The sequence below is a fragment of the Triturus cristatus genome, chromosome 4_1, assembly GCF_964204655.1.
Source record: "Triturus cristatus chromosome 4_1, aTriCri1.1, whole genome shotgun sequence".
In the NCBI taxonomy this organism is placed as follows: Eukaryota; Metazoa; Chordata; class Amphibia; order Caudata; family Salamandridae; genus Triturus; species Triturus cristatus.
This window is the reverse complement of record NC_140585.1, coordinates 789,373,344-789,392,881: the sequence shown is the minus strand read 5'-3', so window position 1 is coordinate 789,392,881 and position 19,538 is coordinate 789,373,344. Positions and strand designations below refer to the sequence as shown.

The 19,538-nt window shown below is 42.6% G+C and overlaps 1 long non-coding RNA gene across 1 annotated transcript; it reads left to right on the top strand.

Annotated features, from left to right (window-relative positions):
• The first annotated feature begins 656 nt into the window (after positions 1–656).
• On the top strand, positions 657–19,487 carry LOC146855535 (uncharacterized). The gene is made up of 3 exons (XR_014981343.1): positions 657–789; positions 17,919–18,299; positions 19,053–19,487. It is a non-coding gene; the product is annotated as an uncharacterized LOC146855535 (long non-coding RNA).
• Positions 19,488–19,538: the final 51 nt, after the last annotated feature.

The following is a 19,538-nucleotide window of genomic DNA, read 5'->3' as shown; positions in this document are numbered from 1 at the left end:
GTCAAAATTACAGCAGCATTCATCATTCTTCTATTTAAACATACTCGTTTATACACTCATAGGTGGGTTTTACTACAAATCCATATGGATCTATGTTCGCTTTCTTTTTACAAAACCCTGTTATCACATGTTGCACCATAATGAGTCATAGGGGTTTTTGACCTATGGACGTGTTTTGGGATTGTGCGAGGATATGTTGTCTTACTATGTTTTGTTCTAACGCATTCAGTATCGCAAGATCTGCTTTAGCTGTTTGCTTTTATGTTTTATTGTGAATGGACCTCATCTAATGTACGAATGTGTAATCTTATATATGATCTTTGTCATCTTCAACTGTATTTTTATGATTTTAATGAAAATAAAATAAAATTATTGACTTTAGTATATCTTTTAAATGTCAAAGGTTTGTCTACTTTAAGTGTGGTTTGTGATGGATGGATGATAAAATGAGCCATAACTATAACTTATTCGTTTCCTTTGTTATATATATAGCCCACTCACCCCTTGCCCCCCCCCCCACGCGCTCGTCAACACTACTTCACTGAAAGTTTTATTGTTTGTGACTCTGAGCCAACTTCCCATACAGTCTGTTTTTTATGTTCTTTCCCCTCTTTCGTCATAAGCATGCAGGAAAAGATCAGTTGCTGCAGGTTCCAGGATATCTCTGTTTACTTAGATAACATTCAGGTGACGCCCTGTACACTTGCTGAGTCATAAACGGCAGTGATTGCGTGTGTTTGTAAGCTTCGGTGAATGAACGCAGTGACTGACCCCTGCTGCCACTCACAGGTCAGTGTGCCGAAAGGTTCAATGATGTCATAAAGCGGCATTTCGAAATAACAATATGTGCTACAGTCTAAACTAATGTATGTAAACTTTCACCTAAAACAAGCAAACAGGAACGACGCAAACATGCTTTGCCAAAGGCCTGTGAATCAATAACACCCTCTCAAACAAACATAAAGCTACCTGTGTTATTATGCAAGATGTCAGACGACGCTCCGTGCTGGCGCCGTGGCTGGCGCTGCAGAGGCCAACAGCTTTGCGTACTTTAGAATATCTTTGCATTTCATAGTAAAGAGCAGGATTTGGCAAGCACCTCCTGACTTTGTGGTGCTTAGTTTTGGGAAATGAAGTTTTTGTCTCTTGCAACATTCTTCTTGATAATGCCATAACTCTGCTCTAGTTCTTTAGGCTCACCTACCCTACTAGGTACTTCTGGTAACCAAATAATGGGGTGCTACTACTACACCACATGAGATGGACAATCTTTTTTCTTTGGCGCCGGTTGACGGATCCTCGCGAAATTTATATATATATTTATATACAGGAAGTCCTCCAGCAAGCAAAATGACATTGGGTCCTCAGGGCTGAAAATACTCAATCTGCTGCTGTGCACTGCAGGCGCCGCAGCACTGAGTTCCTAACCAACTCGTGCAGTTAGCTGAAAGGTAAGTTGGAGAGGGGGTTTCATATGTACCAGACCCCTACAGAGCAACTATGTGCCTTTTCATACTGCATCTCCAGTGCCACTAGGGCACACGGGGCAGTGTGTGATTGTACGACCCTGGCAGTGGCTTCCAGCAAGCGTAGAGTATTTTACCCCCATCAAGGCATTATAAAAATTAACATCGCTGACTTGTGGTGGCCTGCACAAAATGGTATAAGCAGGGCCGTTTCTAGGTGCTTTACCGCACTAGGCGAGAATGAAAAAATGCCACGCCCTCCCTTCTACTACCATCATTCTCTCCCCTGTCATCCAGGCTAGAAGAATTAATGCATTAGATATTCCCAAACTCATGTTTTTTGCCGCCCTCCCCCTTTTGCCGCCCTAGGCGGCTGCCTAGCCTTGCCTAATGGTAGAAACGGCCCTGGGTATAAGGAATTCAGGATGACTCTTGACGTGGCAGAGAACAACTGACCTTCTCAAGCCACAGTGACTTCACTACTGCATGGGCTTGCTCGTGCGGTAGGGTCTCTCATTGACGGCAGTCGCATTCTCCTTTTAGAGGACTGCAAATATCCCCACTCCAGGACTTCTCCTTTTCTGGAGCCTTCGGATGGGGACCTGGAAGAGGATAAATGCACCAGATGAACAGTCAAACATGCAGGCCTTTGCTTGGTTCCTTGTCATTGTTGCCCTGTAAAGTGCTCCGCTGGTTTTAAACTTTGACGCAAAACATTATTATCATTCATCAAATTTTGATATCATTTGCATTGTATAGTTGTTGTTGTTGTTATAAAAATTATAATAGTAATAGTAATAATAATAATAATAAACTTGTATTTATATAGCAATTCCAACTGCACATCTACGAATTTGAAGTGCTGTAAGTGCCATATATTATTATTGCCAGTGTACGCTCAAGTCATGAGCCATGGCTGTGCCTCCAGTGCGGTCTATCCTCAGGTTCCTTCTAGCATCCCACTCCCTTGCTCTTCGTCTCTTCGGGCACAGAGACGGGGCAGTGGGGAGAGAGTGAAAGTCAGGACATTGGAGAGGGTCATTCAGCCTACATAGGGGTGGGATGGGATCCGCATAGGTGGCAGGTGGGGATCACATGAGAGCCTGGCAAAATGGGAAGCGCTCGCGATGTGAGCGCCGTGAAGAAAAGCAGGATCTGATAGGTGTTGAGTGGCACTGGGCGTGGGCAGAAGCGCCGGCCACACCCGGATAAATAGATAACAGATAAATAGACTGGACTTGGTGAAAAAGGCACAGGTCTCCCAGGAGACTCCTGTGATTTTTCATGCAGGTTCCTGTTTCGGCTGAATAAAGTTCTCCATACCACAAAAGTCCCCACATTGTTACTAGCCCTGTGTGATTTGTTTTTTCTCGGAGGGGATTTGTTTTCCTGAGCAGATTGCCCGGAAGCTGTCTTTTTTATGAGGCCGCTTATACGGCAAAGCTGTGTCTCATAGTTGCCTGAGTACGAAATTATAGCTAATGGTATGTATGATTTCGAAAGTTCCTTCTGTCCTGCCTGCTTGGAGTCTGTGGCATCGTATGTGTAGCCAGTCACACATTATTTCATTTTATGAATGCCATGTGTTGTACAATGATGCTGACAACAATGGCAATGTGTGTGCCCATTGGCCGTATTTTTGCAGGGCAGGATTCATTTGATGTTAGGGTTAAGGCAGAATTGCTACCCACCTTTACCCATACACTGAACCAGCTGGGACACATTTTATGATTAGGTCACGCTCATTTCTATCTGTCCTTCGTGGTGACATTTTCCATTCTCTTGTCTACTTTTGTTGAGCATTAGTTGCTCTAATGGTCTTGAATTGTCTCTGTGACTTGGAAGCACAGACACTGTAATGATTCAAAGGGGAGAAATAAAATTGCTGCAGTGAGTAAGATGTGAGCAGAGACTTGCAAATGTTAGAACCTTGGACTGGCAGAACTGCTTGCAAGTTCTGCACATGCTAATCTGATCTCTGTGATCTCTGGGTTATCTCTGCATCTCCTGAATCCGGTGAGATGAGGCAATCATGAACTGAGATTGTATGGCGCTGTGGTTTTCAGCTACAATAAACTGAGGTCAGTGTTCAGAAAATCCCATTTGGCATACTTGCTCTATCTGTGGGAGCAAGGACCAGGTTTAGCATGTTGTTTGGGGCTAACCAGTTGTGTTTTTTCAACTTTAGTGTGTCTTGGCCCTGGTGTGATGATCAACAATGTTGACGCATTGACCGTGGACGCTGGGAGAACCTAGGAAGTTATTTTCATTCATGTTACGATAAAACATGGGCCCCATGGAGATTGTGGCGAGGTCTGTATCTTCTAGAGGGTCTTGCACACAATCTCGGCATGGTGGTCAGCAGCAACAAGATGGTGATTTTTAGAATCAAATAGTACTGGGCTCAGGGACGGGCAAGAGAATCCTTGTGGGGAATACGGCCACACGTTTTCTGTCAGATGCCATTCACCACATAATTGTTTCTAGGTATGAAACACTGGCACGTGGTTTTGGGGAGGAGGGAAACTCTGCAGTAGCAGGACCTTTCTACAAAAAAGGCCCTTTACCAGGTATATTATAGGAAAGAAAAGCTCTAGGAAGATAGTGACCTTAAGATATGGCCAGCGAATGACAGCACTTATGAAGAGTTTCAGAGTGGTGTGCATATGGACAGTCGTGATCTCACTGTTCATTGGCCATCTTCCCCAAGGGTGAAGTAATGTTTGGTTTTCATTTGTGACTTTTACGATGTTGTATTTTCTTGCAGGCCAAGTGGGCTTCGGTATGTATGCCTGACATTCACAGCCAGCCCTGTGCTTTTTATCCAACAACACTTTTCAGGGTTGGACTTTTGAAGCCAGGCTTTTAATATGAAAATGTGATACCAAAAGTCCAAAAATGTAAAATGTTGCTGGCTAAAACACTCAATTTGGGTACAGGTGGCACAAGTGGCTTTGGGCCTCCTGGCCTCTACCACATTTTCTGAACACGAATAATTGCAAACTGAGTTGGCGAGCAGAAAAGCTTCATTTCTGGTGAAATGCTTTCTTACTCAAAGGGTTAAAGGGGGAGAAATGACTCATGTGTTGGTGTTTACATCGCAAGGGCACAAAATTAAGTAACAGTACACTTTAAAAAAAATAAGCAAGCCTTTAACTTTTTCTGCTATTAATCTGCTAAACACATTGTAAACGGGGGACTTTAATAAAGATTATTTAAAATAGGCCTTTTCTCTAGTTCAGAGGTTGTGTGAAGCCACTTCCTGTGATGTCATACACATATGTCTGGGGTCGCAGAGTATACAAAGCACTTTAACTAAAATGATTGTGGGAAAATTACAGCACGGTGGTGGAACATGTGATATTGCTTAAAAAGCTACCATTAACAAAGTATGATTTCTTTAATTCCATAATATTGGCAAAATGACTCTTCTGGGTGGTTTAAAATGCATTAACACATGGGTCTACTTCCTAAAAACTAATAATGAGTTTAAACTGGCCATAAACAAATGTGTGCTGCTGAGTAAACTTGAAACGCATTGAAAATATTGATAGACATTTTTTACAGACAAGTAGAGAATTTGGCAACATTTTTAGACATTCTGTATTCTCTCATCATCTATGTTGTCTAGTGTTCATGTTCAAAATGGGGTAACAATGTTCTCTAATTTAGACCCCGGTTTTCATGGCCTGTCTGTAAAATGAACTTTTGAATACCCCTAAAATGGTTCCCCCTGCAGAAACTAGATCTAATTGGAAAGTCCAGATGTTTCTAATTTTTAATTTATTCGCCCTGCCAACTTAAATAGGGAAGAAGTCATCCTGCTGCTTTGAAACAGGCACAAATAATAAAACGGAGACAATTGGGAGCCCCTTGAACGCCAAGCAGGTCATTTTCCAGTTGAGTCAATCGAGGACAATGGAAACAATGTAGTTGAAGCAGCAATGCGACCAAATGTATATTTTTTCAACATAGTCTATTGTGAAAACAAACGGAAATGTTGGCTAAGTCCTTGCTTTCCTAGAGTTCTGTTGAATTCCTTCGGCAATATAGGTGTCTTCAATTTCCAAAAGTTATTTCACAGCTGCCCCACCCACTATGGACTGGTAGCTAGAAAGTGCAGCTCAGTTTTCCGATAGTATATGAGGATTAACAGCAATCAAATGCACAGTGGGAGCACTTTTCCCACAACTAACAAAAATGTGCTTGGGAGGATAGATTCTATATAAATATTTAAGTTTTATTACATCTTTCAAAATGATATGTGCAAGTATTTGTGTTTCTTCAGGGTGTCTTCAATACATTGTTAGCAGATACCTGATACTTTTTTCTGCCCATCCATTTCTAAGAATGAATTAGTGTTTAATATTTATAGTCCCTCACCCCCCTCTGCCTCTCCCTGTTCAACACATAATAATGGTCTGGGTTTAATGTACTGGGTCTGTTTCATACTTACGAATGAAAGCAATTAGCAACTCAGGGATGCGAGAAGGCAAGCGACGAGGGCAACTGTATTTAAGTCATTATATATTCTTTTAAAAAGTATTGTTGACCAGGTGCTGTGAATGGAATGCCTATTGGTTCTTCCGATCTATCTTGCTTATTTCAACAAACGATGTGTCTGAAATCTGCTTTGATTCTGAAACCAACTGGTTTTTCATGGTATCTATGTTCTGGGGCTATTCCCCGCAGCATTCGACCTGATTTTGTGACATTTGATCATGTGCATACAATCATCGCTTCACCAGCTGCATTAATGATCATACATGTACAGAGGTCATCAGAATTAGAGACAGCCTTGCTTACCGTGTGGTATAAAATAGTATTCCTTCGAATAATATTCCATTACAGCAGATACATGTCTAATATGTTGGGGTGCTTATTGGTCTGTGTGCATGAGCTGGCTCTTTACTTATGTGGGTGTATGACGCCTGTCATTAGGCCTTTCAATAATATATCAGTATAAATGCTCACAGTGAATTTAGTATGTATATATTCACAATGGATATAGTAATTTAGATATCCAATGGAGGACCAAAAAGTCTTGGAGCATATGGCCATTAAATTATTTGTTGAAATGTTGTTTCTGCTGCAACATTTTTCTTAGTTAATGTTTAATGTCGAGGGGCTAGTAAACTTCCTTCCCCTGGCTTCAGTTTCCCCCTACATATGAGCTTCTGAGGAAGGTCCACAAGACCACCCTTCCAATTCCTTCGTTCTTTTCCTTCCCCGCCTCTCTTTTCTACATCATGCAGGTCACCACTGTAATCGCTGATTACCAATTGCTCCATCGCACTACTTTGACTATTCCTCTGTCTGTACCTTCCAGTTATAACCCACCCTCTCACGGTGATAGTATACATGAATACCATCTCTGCCTGCCTGCACCAATTTACTCATCCCCTTTGATGTCTCCCTCCCCAACCCTTCATTTGACCAAAATGCCAAAATTCTGTAATGTGTTTCACTTTATGGGATTTTGTTCAGTATTTTCAAGCAATCTACACTTGTGAATATTATGGGTGGTATCAGAATACTTTTGGGAGGTGCAGGGTACTCAAGGGTTACTGGGCTTCAATCGAAGGGGTCGAGGTGGAAGTCTCCTCTTGCAGGGACACCATCAGCACCCTTCTCGCAGCAGCAAGGGAGGCTTCTCATCCAAGGCATCAGCATCTCCAGCAGAACGTTGCAGACTTCTCAGATGATGTCCCTTCACCTGACTGGGAAGTTTACTGTCCAGTCTACAGCCCTGGATCTCAAATGATTCTTCATAAGCTTGCAGGCTGTCACCTAGACTGGTCAGGGAGTCCTGAAACAATTACTGGGCACTGGAGTCCCTTTCCTAAACCATTATTGCAGAGAGATTGTGTGTATTCACGCAGTATAGTTCTGGTGTAGGTTTGAGACAACTCTACCACTTTATTTATCTCTCTCTGGAGAGTCCAACCACAGTCTTTGTCTTCAACTGACAGCAGGAAGGACATGTGTAGCTGAGAATCTCTAGTCAGGGGGACTCAAAACATGGACACAAAAGGGGAGAGAAGCCTCCACACCTTACACTCATCAGCATATTGGGAGCAGCACTTCCAGGAAAACATAAGAGAAGCTCAGTGACAGTGACAGCTCCTCCGCTAAGGGGGAGGAGAGCCGCTCCACAATAAAAATAAAATTATAATAACACCAGGATATCATTTTATTTTTCCCTAGTGGGGCCGCATAGCCCAAAGAGCATGGGAAGAGTGGTAGGCACTCCTCAAGTGCGCATAACTGCTTGGCCGGCCGTCTTGGGCCGGCCAAACAGTCATGCATATTGTGCATGTTCCTCACCAGGCTGCAATACACAGCCTGGTGAGGAACATGCCCAGACCCCCAGTCCCAATCTAAGCTTCGTTCCACGGAGCTCAGGCCAATCATAACTCTGCTATCAGCACCGTTGTGATTGACTAGAGGACTCTAGAAGCCTGAGTGCTTCCTGTTCCTGCCATAGTGGAAGAAGAACGAAAGAGAGGCAGCTGCCAGGTCTTTTTTAACCCTTCCCCCCTCCTTGCCCACCCACCACTGATTCATAGTAGCAGCCACTCCGCTAAGGGGGAGGAGAGTCGCCCCACAAGAAAAATAAAACAATAATAGCACCAGGATATTATAATTTTATTTTTCCCTAGTGGGGCTGCATTGCCCAAAGAGCAATGGAAGAGTAGTAGGCACTCCTCAAGTGCGCATAACTGCTTGGCCAGCTGTCTTGGGCCGGCCAAACAGTCATGCACACTTTGTATGTTCTATATTAAATCAAAGGGGGGGAGAAAGAAGGAGCTGTGATCCATTCAGCTTCCTTAGTCGTAAGTTTAATATCAAAATGGGAATGGATCACTTGACCTGAGTAACCAGGGTTTTGCAAAATCCGTGCAGTGTAACAATAAAAAACCCTCACTCACGTATACAAGTCGGAAAGGCGGTATATCTTGATTCTCCGCCCTGCTCTTAAAAACATGACAGCATTATCATAGGGTTAGTTTTTTTGTATGCTTCCTCCATCCGGAGGTATACCGCTGGTTATTGCAGTAGTGATCAGAGAAAGGTGAAAGTGTTTTGTGAGGTGAATCTCCAAAAAGTGATTTAAAAAAAACGATTTTAAAAAACTCGTAGACCCAGATTTTTATATTTAATCAGTCTGAGTTTGAGATTCATTAAAAACTATGTCGTGCGTGGAAAGATTGGTTAGTGGTCTAACGCACTGTAAGTGTCCAATAAAAAGGTCGACATGTTTCAGCCCTTGTGGTTGCCTTCGTGGGTCAAATGGGCTTTCTTCAGGACCTAAAAAGAAGAAAAGGTGGGAGAGAGCGTATTTGTTTGGGTCTCTATTAATCAGTGTTTGTTGACCCGATTCTCAAGTGGTCAAATAGTACCTTGAGTCCTAAGTTACGGACTCCAACGGTCGGCCAGGGAGCTGGTTACCTGCTATTTTGCAGTGTCCCGCGACTTGTGCTAACGCTTCCTCTGGTTGCCATCCAGGCAATCAGAAATCATAGGCAACAAAAGACAGCCCAATGTACAACAGAAGGCAGATCTTCATCTAAATAAATATGTGGGCCCAAGTTAGCCATTATCGGAAGTAGCAACTACATAAGTGACCACAATAAATAAACAAGTGGGCCCAAGTGAGCCACTGTCAGAGGTAACAACCGTATCAGAGACCACTGAATTCCAAAACCAAGTGGGCAATTGCTGACCTGCCTATGAAACCCACTTACAAAGAGTCATGATCCAACCCATATGTCAGCTGGTTCCCAAAATGGGGATCCCAACCAAGCAAGGTGCTGGTAACCATAGGCGGATATCCAAGGTAACAAGACGGGAGTCTAAGTCTATTTCTCAATCCATTGAAGGACCCTTGCCTCAAAAAGGATGTAAAATCAATCGGCTTCCATGATTCATACTATGATCAGGCCCTTTCCCCACAACAAAATAAAATATTATGGTATCCCAAATACAAAATAGGGGCAATCTGGATGTGTTACATCGCACCAGTATTCTTAGGCTGCTGGCAGATATTCCTGAGCTAGCAGTTATATGATCAAGAGACATAGCTGCTATAGAGTTATATCAACATGTGGTTTGCAACAAACTTTCAACATGCATAATCATGCTAAGCTGGTATATATGCATAAAGCTACCCTTAAGAACATGGGCATAAAGATCAGCTAGTACGCTGGGAATGCATACCCCCCATAATTTGCTAAATATGTGTTTTCTCGGCAGAGAGGTTCAAACCCGGCCTCCATCGTGATAAGTGATGTGGGGCTGTCCGCATTAAATAATTCTTGCCCACAAGATGAGAGTATAGTCAGTCTGCAAAAAGTAGTGACTGGTCATAGGGTCAAAAAATTAAGTCAACAAACCTCTAAATGGAATTGGCTTGCAGCTGCATTATCTATGAACCTCATTTGCGATTGAATTAGACAAAATGTCCCTCAGTCACAAGAATTAAAGGGTCTGAAGATTTGTTCATGGAATCTTGGGAGTTTGGCAGTAAAATTAATGATGAATAATTTATTATGTATTTGCAACAATTTCATGTTATAGTCCTTCGGGAAACCTGGTCACAAACCTCAGTTCCGCTAATAGGGCATACGGAGTATACCTGTCTGGCCACCAAAGTAAAGCAGTTTAACCACTTTAGAGGAGGCCTCTTGATTTATATCAGCTCCAGTCTGAAGATACAAGCCTCCTCCCTCACACTCACAGAACACGTTTTTCTGGCAGTACTCTTGGAAGGGGGATTTCTCATAAATGTTTATTTAAATCCGCGTCCAAAAGCAAAAAGGTCAGAAGTTGAAAAGATAAAGTTATTGAGGACCTGAAAATGGCATAGACTAATGCAAACATAGGATTTTATCCTTAACCTGTTCCACATCCAAGATGAAGAGGCGGACCTAAATGAGATGGACTTCCAAAGGGCCATACCAAAGCAGGCCTCGCCACCAATAAAGCGCGTTGATCAATTAGGGACAATACCCGTTGTTTTCTGTACTTCAGTAGGCCTCGAGGCTCTTAATGGTAGGTTTTCTGGTGACAAACAACCAGCATGAACCAGGATAATGAACAACTGTTTCTCATACTTAGATTATACTTTAGCAAGCATCACCCTATTCAATCAGTTTCAACACTACAGTATCGATCAATGCTCGGAAAGCGGCCATCTTCCCCAGACCATTCCTTTGGTAGCACACACTTTCTGACAGCGTCTCTCTTGTTAGATGAACACACAGTGAATTTAAAAAGATTAAGATGGCATGAAGAAATCACCCCAAATATTCTTAATAGCTGCATAAACATTTAATCTGCAAACCCAAGGCCATAAGGACACCGTAAGCAGAAGGTAAGATTTAACAAGGTATATCACTACGAAATATCCTAGAAAGCAATTCAACCAAGGTTAAGCCCTCAAGGCTTGGACAACACAGTGGCTCCCCTACAAAGTGGGACGTTCTAAGAAAAATGTGAACAGGCTCCTGTGAAAAAGTAGAGCAGAGTACTCCAAAGTCGGTCCTGGAGGGCTGGATCCGTGTCATATTTTTAGCATATCCCCATTTAGATAAATGTAGTTATCTTAAAAATCTGGCACGGATCCGGCCCTCCACGACCGACTTTGGAGAACTCTGACTTAGAGCAAACCCATCATGCAAGGCTCTTAAAGCAGAAGTGATCCATCAGAGGAGTAAACTGAACAAGCATTGGCATAGCCAATAGGTCTCGCTTTTGGGACCTTATAAGTGTTTAGCCATGCAACAGTTGCATAACTAAATACTTATAAGATCCCAAAAGCGAGACCTATTGGCTATGCCAATGCTTGTTTCTGTTTATTACTGCTCTGTAGTAATGGCGGCGCACCGGTGCCACTATTACTACATAGAAGTAATAAACAGGAAAAAAAACCTGGCTCATGGAGAACATCAAAGCGTCTGCGAAAGTGAAAGTGATCGCGATCAAACATCAAAGCGGCCGCGAAAGTGAGGCGCGCGCCCACGCACATGCACTGTAGCTCTAGGCTACAGTGGTAGCACTTTTTTGAGCCCTCACAAAAAGTCTCGCCAGACCAGCGAATGCGCTGGGTCAGGCGAGACCCAAAAAGGTGTTCTGGGCTTACAGAAGAGTAAATCATGATGACTTCTGGGCCAAAAATTACCCAGGACTTCCGTTAAAAGATCTGGAGGCACGAGCTACTGAAAGAGGAGTTATTTCTATAAATCAGAATGGTTTTCGCCTAAAGCAGGGCCTCCTATCAAATCTGATGACTATCTCCATGTTAATAGATTATACCATACAAATGCCCTCATCATTGTATGCGTGCTTTGTAGATTTCAAGGCAGCATTCAATTGGATCTCAAGGAAGCTCTTTTTTTGGGAAAACTATGATCCTGGGGCATTCCAACAGGGCCCCTAAAAGCAATATAACTCCTCTATTCAAACACCAAGCTATGGATACAAGTGGGTGATAGTAGCATCCTTTTGAGAAAGATTAAAATCATCAAAAGCTTAAAGCAAGAATGTCTTTTGGCCCACCCTGCTTTTTGATTTGTTCATTTTTATTTAACCGGGATGTTGGATAGTCAATTCCCATTCTCAGATACTGGGGAACAAACCCATTTCCAACCTTCTTTATGCGGATGACGTGGTAATGCAGAGTCGATCGAGGGTGGGCCTGCAGAGATTGTTGCCCACCCTCTTTAAAAATACAGAGCTAAATAAGTTGGAGGGGAATTTAAAAAAAGACAAAAATAATCATCTTTGGAAAAAGATTGACTAAGCAGGGTTTATGGCAGATGGGTGGCACTCATATTGAGAAAGTCCCAGAATATAAATATCTGGGGGTCTGGTTAGAGTCCAGAGCGTCTTTTCAAAAATAATAAGATGCTATTAAAAGTAAGGCAAATTCCCTTCAGACAGCTTTTCTGAGCTTAGCAGCAAAACTGTGGGGTATCAGCATGCATCCAATTCTGCAGGCTATGCATACTAATCTACTCCTTACTCTATGTTATGGAAGTGGGATCATGCTGAGAACCAACACAAAGATGGCAGATTCCCTGGCAATAGGAATTTGTAAATGTACATTCAGGCTACTGAAATTTGCTTTGCCAGCCCAGGTACATCTTGAGCTGGGCCTCCCTAAGTAATATGTGGCCAGAAAATCTGCATATATTAATTTGTGCCATGAGGTTAGAGTAGCAAGGCCCAACACATTGGATTGTGTATTATGGAATGAGCTAAAAAAAAAAAAGCAGGATTCAAACCTCTCATGCCAGGCACATGGAAAACTGCTTGGATGACCTACACTTCCTAGAGGCATAGTCCTTGGGAATTGGCCAATATTAATACAAACAAGCATTGGCATAGCCAATAGGTCTTGCTTTTGGGACCTTATAAGTATTTAGTTATGCAACTGTTGCATGGCTAAACACTTATAAGGTCCCAAAAGGCGCGACCTATTGGCTATGCCAATGCTTGTTGTAAAATTGGGTCAAGGTCTGACATGCAAAACACTGTCTAGGAGTTAGCTACACCCACACTCATTTGTGTGGCTTGGGTTATCTCAAACTCCCTAAGCAGGGCTGTTAGAACCCTCCATGTCAGCAAGACCATGTTGCTAGAACACAAAACGCAGAATGATGTGGCGTGAAAACAAACAGTTGAAAAGATCAGTCTTACCAATGTGGGATGATCATTCAAGCAAATGCCTATCTGCCCGATATTGGCAAATATGTTGCTAGTGAGAGCCCTAACGTCGAGTGAGAAGCATCCCTGTCTAATAGTCCTGACTGCAGCCTCACCAAGGCCGGTATCTGCAAACGTCTGAGTGAGCTGGAAGGAGAGCTGAAGCCAGACTGCCAAGTTCTTCCCATCTCCCAGGTGAAATGTGATAAATGTAGACTGGTTGGCATTGTACCATTGTGCTATTATTTAATAATGTATTTGCAATAAAATATGCAACTTGCCATCACTCACTCCTTATTGCGTAAGAGTGCTTCAGTGTGTATTTGTTGCAGGACTGCACTACAGTGTTTAGAGGTTGGTATGGATTATATTTTTGAAACTGCGAGTTGGAAGTAGCCGCAGTAATGATATCTCAGGAAGGCTCCTGTTTCAAGATTGTCAAATATAATCCAGCTTGCAATTTATTTTTTCAGAAAGTGATTGAGCTGAGGGTCGAAGTAGCTGATGTTTTAATGTGGTTGATCTGTTACGCCTGCCTCTATATTATCAATTTGTACCTGCCCATAATGCATGTTTCTTGTGAGTCAGCTCTGAGAATGGTATTTTTGGCTCCCCTACTTTATGCAGGGTGGCGAGAGAGCGCTTGCATGATAGGAACCTAAATACTACAGAGGCAGATAAGAACCCGCTCTTGCGTGATTCATTACGATTTATATATTTAGGTCTTCATTGACCGCACATGTATGCTTGCCTACTATGCAAATTAATATCAAATATACAGCAGAAGAATAAAAAATATTAAGAATCACAAATATGTATGTTTAGAGACAGTCGTCCCCGGGTGGAAAATGTCTCAATTGATTTTGTCTCGAAAAAAGTAGTTACCAGACAAAATATTGTTTAAATTGGTCTATTTATTTCTATTAATAGTAAACAAAAACATTAACATTTTCTTCTAATAATGTACTTGTGCATAGTCATTAAGAAGAAGTTTTTGGGATCATATTGTGAGCGTCTCTCTTGAAAGAATCACTAAAGACAAGCTGGGCCTGCACTGTGATACAGAAGGGGTGTCAAGCTTCACAACGAGCTGACGAGTAGGAAACCTTCCTGGCCCACGGGCAAGAAATAGGGACACAAAGATAAACAAGCGGCCGTGCGGCCGCGAAAGTGATCGCGATCAAACATCAAAGCGGCCGCAAAAGTGAAAGTAATCGCGGAAAAGCATGGCGCGTGCGCCCGCGCACATGCACTGTAGCTCTAGGCTGGCTTGGTAGCACTTTTTGGAGCCCTCTCAAAAAGTCTCGCCAGATCAGCGCATGCACTGGGTCAGGCGAGACCTAAAAAGTAGTTAACAGCAACACTCGGTTCGTCAGTAGTCTTCTTGATAAGGAAACCTTGGTTCAGCTGTCCCATGCCTGGATGGTGTTAGCATCTTATAACTCTCTATAAAGTCAAGCATATCTGGAATTGACCTATTCACAGCTGACAAAAAGTTGACTAATGGCCTGTCGTTTGGGGGGCCTAGCAACCTTGGACCATATCCCGAAGTGGCAAAGTCTTTGTCTGATGCTATGTATAGGCTATTCGGAAACGCAGTTGAAACAATAGTACATGTAATAGGCCTATGCCCTGTGTTATTAGAAGCTTGTAGGCGATTACTTCGGCCAGAGTTTAATTTCTTGAAAGTTCGAACATGTAGGCAGGCAGGCCCTGAACCTGCAAAAAAATGTACTTAATGTTACATTAGTAAGATTTATGTCTGTATTTCTGAGTATGGTCAAGTCTCAATAGATCAAAGTCTGAGTATTGGGCTATCCTTATTTTATTTCTTCCACTTATTACATATTTTGTCATGGTGGTTTTTAAGGTTGGCTACTAGATGTTACTTTATTGTGGTAATGTTTACATTCAGCAATTATGCTTATACCTAGAAATTAATAAAAGGTGTGTTTCCTCCCCCTCCCATTTTTTGTAATATGTTTTAGATACTATTATATAAAACACATCGTATATCAATTTTTTATGAGAAACTAGTTTTATTAGACATGTTTTATTTCTCTGTGCAATTACTTCGGCCAGAGTTTAATTCCTTGAAAGTTCGAACATGTAGGCAGACAGGGCCTGAACCTGCTAAATACAGTACTTAACATTAAATTAATAAGATTTATGTCTGCATTTCTGAGTATGCTCAAGTCCCAAGGGATCAAAGATTGAGTATTGGGCCATCCTTATTTTAGTTCTTCCTCCTATTACATATATTGTCATGGTTATTAAGGTTGGCTATTAGATGTTACTTTATTGTGGGTATGTTTACGTTCAGCAATTACGCTTATACCCAGGAATTAATAACAGGTGTGTTTCCTCGCTCCTCCCATTTTTTGTAATATGTTGTGGTTATTAATACATAAAACACATCGTATATCAAATTTTTATGAGAAACAAGTTTTATTAGACGTTTTATTTCTCCGTGCAAATATCACTCCATGCCTTAAGTTCTGTTAGTTAAAACACATAGCAATCCAAATGTATATCATAGATTCTTCTAAACAGGCCTGTTCCCCTGGGTATTTTGGGGCAGATCTACAAGGATGTGCCACAGCGTGGCACCGCAAGCCCTTTGTCTGCGCCACCCTGCGGCACTTCGGAAGCACAGGGATGCAACATATTTACAAGAATATATCGCATCTCTGTGCTTCCCCCTGCGCTGGCGCACAAACTGCAGCCATGGGCTCTCGCAGGCACCCTTGCACCATGGTGCAAGGATGCCTGCGTCGTGGGGATATTGTTTTGTGCAGGAAGGAGAACCTTCCTGCACAAAAACAAACACTAAAGGCATTTTCCTCTTTCAATGCGTGCTGTAGAATGCAGCACGCATTGAAAGAGGAAAAAAACGAGGAGAAATGATAACATTCCTCCTCATTGCGCCTCGCTACACCACCTTCAGGGGGGCGTAGCATTCAGCCGCATCTCCAGTTTTACGATTTCTCGTAAATCTGGAGATGAGTCTTGTTCTATGGTTGCTGCGTGGGAACACCCACAGCAACACCCATGGAACGCCCCTTCAATGCAAAGTGCTGCGTGTGAAGGGGCCGTATTTACAAGGAGAGGAAAAGTCACGCAGGGTGGCTTTTCCTGTCTTTGTAAATATGGAGGAGCCTCCTGCGCCACCAGTACGTCACGAAAAGTGACCTAACGGTGGCGCAGGGGGCTTGTAAATCTGCCCCACGGTTTTTATAAAGGCACATTGGCACTTTGCAGATTATTCTGTGTTTTAGAGTAGAGTTGAATATTATATGATATTGCATATTAACCTTTGTAATAAGCCTTGCTTTTATTTGGTTCTCTGATATGTCTGATTGTTCTACAAAGGCTTTTACTGTAATTTGTGCAATATGTCCTGTTTTCGCTTTATTTGTATTATATGCTTGTTTGATTTGTAAAGGTTTTTATTAACCATGGAATAAATATATACAATTTTTCTTTTTTTTCACCTTTAGAAAGTTGACATTTTCTTGCCCAAAAATTTGATGTGGCTTTAAAAAGTCCCAATCTGAACCCACTATAACCGTCCCTTTGTTGGTCTACAAAAAACTCCACCATCCATTTAGACATATGGCCATGCATCAAGCTATTTTGCAATCGCAAACAGTGTGAACCACTAAAAATGGGCATTTGCGATCGCAAAATAGCAATAAGCAATGCATCAAGCAAAATCGCAGATTTACCCAGGTTTTCGCAATTATTTGCGATTACCTAGTTTGCGATTTCCAAAACAGCGAATCCTTACCAGCGATTCGCAATTGCAGAGTTGCAAAGCAATGCATGAAGACTCGCAAACTGCGAATAAATAAGGAATCGCAATTTTGCATTCTCTAAATACCACCAAATCAAACTAGGTGTTAACCAGGTGAAAATAATCAAATCAGCTGGGAAACATTTGGGAAAGTATTTAAACAGGCCCAGAAGGCCTCAGAATGTTTCACAATGGCGAGGAGGATGAGGCTAAGAGCAGCAGCACAGAGGAGAAGGAGGATACAGGAGCTCATTTTCAGAGTGCGCGTCACTCTGTTGTGGCAGACAGCGGAGGAAATCTATGAGAAGTATAGATTAAATACAGCAATGATACATGATCTGATTACAGAATTAGACCCACTACTGCAACGTCAATCTCGCAGGACACATGCCATCCCCACCCATGTGCAGGTCCTGTGTTCCCTGCACCTCCTAGCATCTGGTAGCTTCCAAGGGGTAATAGCTACAGCTGGCGGTGTTTCCCAGTGTTCACTATCACGTTTCTTCAATGCGTTCTTGAATGCTATGTTGCTGAGGATGCACCAACACATCAGATTCCCAACTAACCCACAGGAATTGCTTGAAACTAAAATGGACCTTTACCAGATAGCCAACATCCCCCATGTAATTGGTTGCATAGATGGGACACATGTAGCCATATGTCCTCCCTCAGTGAATGAGTATATCTTTAGGAATAGGAAGTCATATAATTCAATGAACATACAAGTGATATGCAATGCAAAGTACATCACCACGGACATAAAGGCAAGATACCTAGGGAGTACGCTTGATTCCTATATCTTTAGGCACAGCGGTATACATACACGTCTTTTTGGGGGTGAATTTGGAGAAGGATTACTGCTTAGTAAACACATGTCACTCTCTTATGCAGATTTTCATTTTCCTTTCAAACATAGCAGTGACTAATATATTGGCGTTTCTCCATAGGTAACAGCGCATATGCTGTGCGCCCATTCATCTTGACACCATACCTGAATCCAAGCACACCAAGTGAACACCGGTTCAATGGAGCACACAGGACAACGAGCAAGGTGATTGAGAGGACCTTTGGACTGCTGAAAAGTTGATTTTGCTGCCTACATAAAACAGGTGGTGCTGTGCAGTACAGGCCAGACATCTGCTGTAAAATAGTTGCCACATGTGCCATGTTGCATAACATAGCAACTGCCTGGGGAGTTCCACTTGAAACATCAGATAGTGACCCCGATGAGGACGAGGAGAACATACACCCACAACAAGCAGGAAGTGCAGCGAGTGCAGCTGAAGGGAGACAGAGACGTGCAGAAATTACCCAGAATTATTTTTGAGGTGGGTATTCATCAATTCAAACACAAGACTGTTACTTTGCCAACTAGATTTATTTAACTCAACATGAACAGTAGTGTTATTGCACACTTGGGAAGCCTGAAAATAATGATTTGTAGACATAATGGTATGTCAAGGTACTTTACATCAGTCCAGAAAAACGATTCCTGTGGACATGGCCACACTATTTCCTGCATGCTCGCACTCCCATTGCCCGTTCTGGGTGCTCAGACACAACCCTTTGCGATCTCTCTGATCCTGGTGTATTACGTGTGCTGCGCCTTCTGCATTCAGTCACTGGTGCCAAGCTGCTACTGTTGCTGGAGGCATCCTCACTATCCCCCCCAGGACACTCCTGGCAGCAACAGTATTGGTCTGCATCTGCTCCACAGCATTTGTGACTTGGATCAGTCCCCTGTCAACATCTCCCCAGCAATGGCTCATTTCCAACTGCATGCCTATTGCATGTCGGGTTAGTTGTGCAGTTGTAGTGCTAAGCCGGTTGATAGCCCTAGTGTACCTATCCAAGCGACCAAGAAATTGGTGGTGTCTTTTGCGATGGGACACCTGATTATTTTTTTTAACTTTGCATAGGTCCTTGAGTGCTACAGTCATCTCATCAAATTGTTCATTAGTTTCCCTGTGACCTTCCTGCACAGCTGTTGTCAGATGTTTGATACTGTCACTCATGTCCCCCATTTTGCATGCAAAAGTGGAAAGGTTTGCCTGCATTGACCGCGTGTTTTTTACTTGCAGGCGCTGTACCCTTAACATGGCACTCTCTAGACCATCGTTGGATGTGGATCTCTCGCCTTCGGCAGCTCTCAGCATTGCAGCTGCCTTGCTTCTCCTGAATCTCATGTTCCTATGTTGCAGCTGTACACTTGGTCTTGATGTGGATGTATTCACAGGCTATGCTGTTGTAGGCTCAGGTTGTCCCTCATCCCCTGTTTTAAGTGCGGTCAATGGTGCCACTGTGATCCTGCGTTTTTTTTGGAGCTGGTGTTGTGGGTGCTGGTAAAACTGCTATGTCTTCTCCTGACTGAGACTCACTCTCTGGTGGTGCATGTCCATCACTGTCCTCTGACTCCTGTCCATGTGCATTTGTGATGTTGAACAGTGTATGATTAGTTAGCATATTTGGACATGTTTTCCATTGTGTACATTGTTTTGTTCAATAAAGTTATTTTGAAACACACTGTGTGTCGAGACTGACTTGCCTGTCACAATAGATTTTAACTG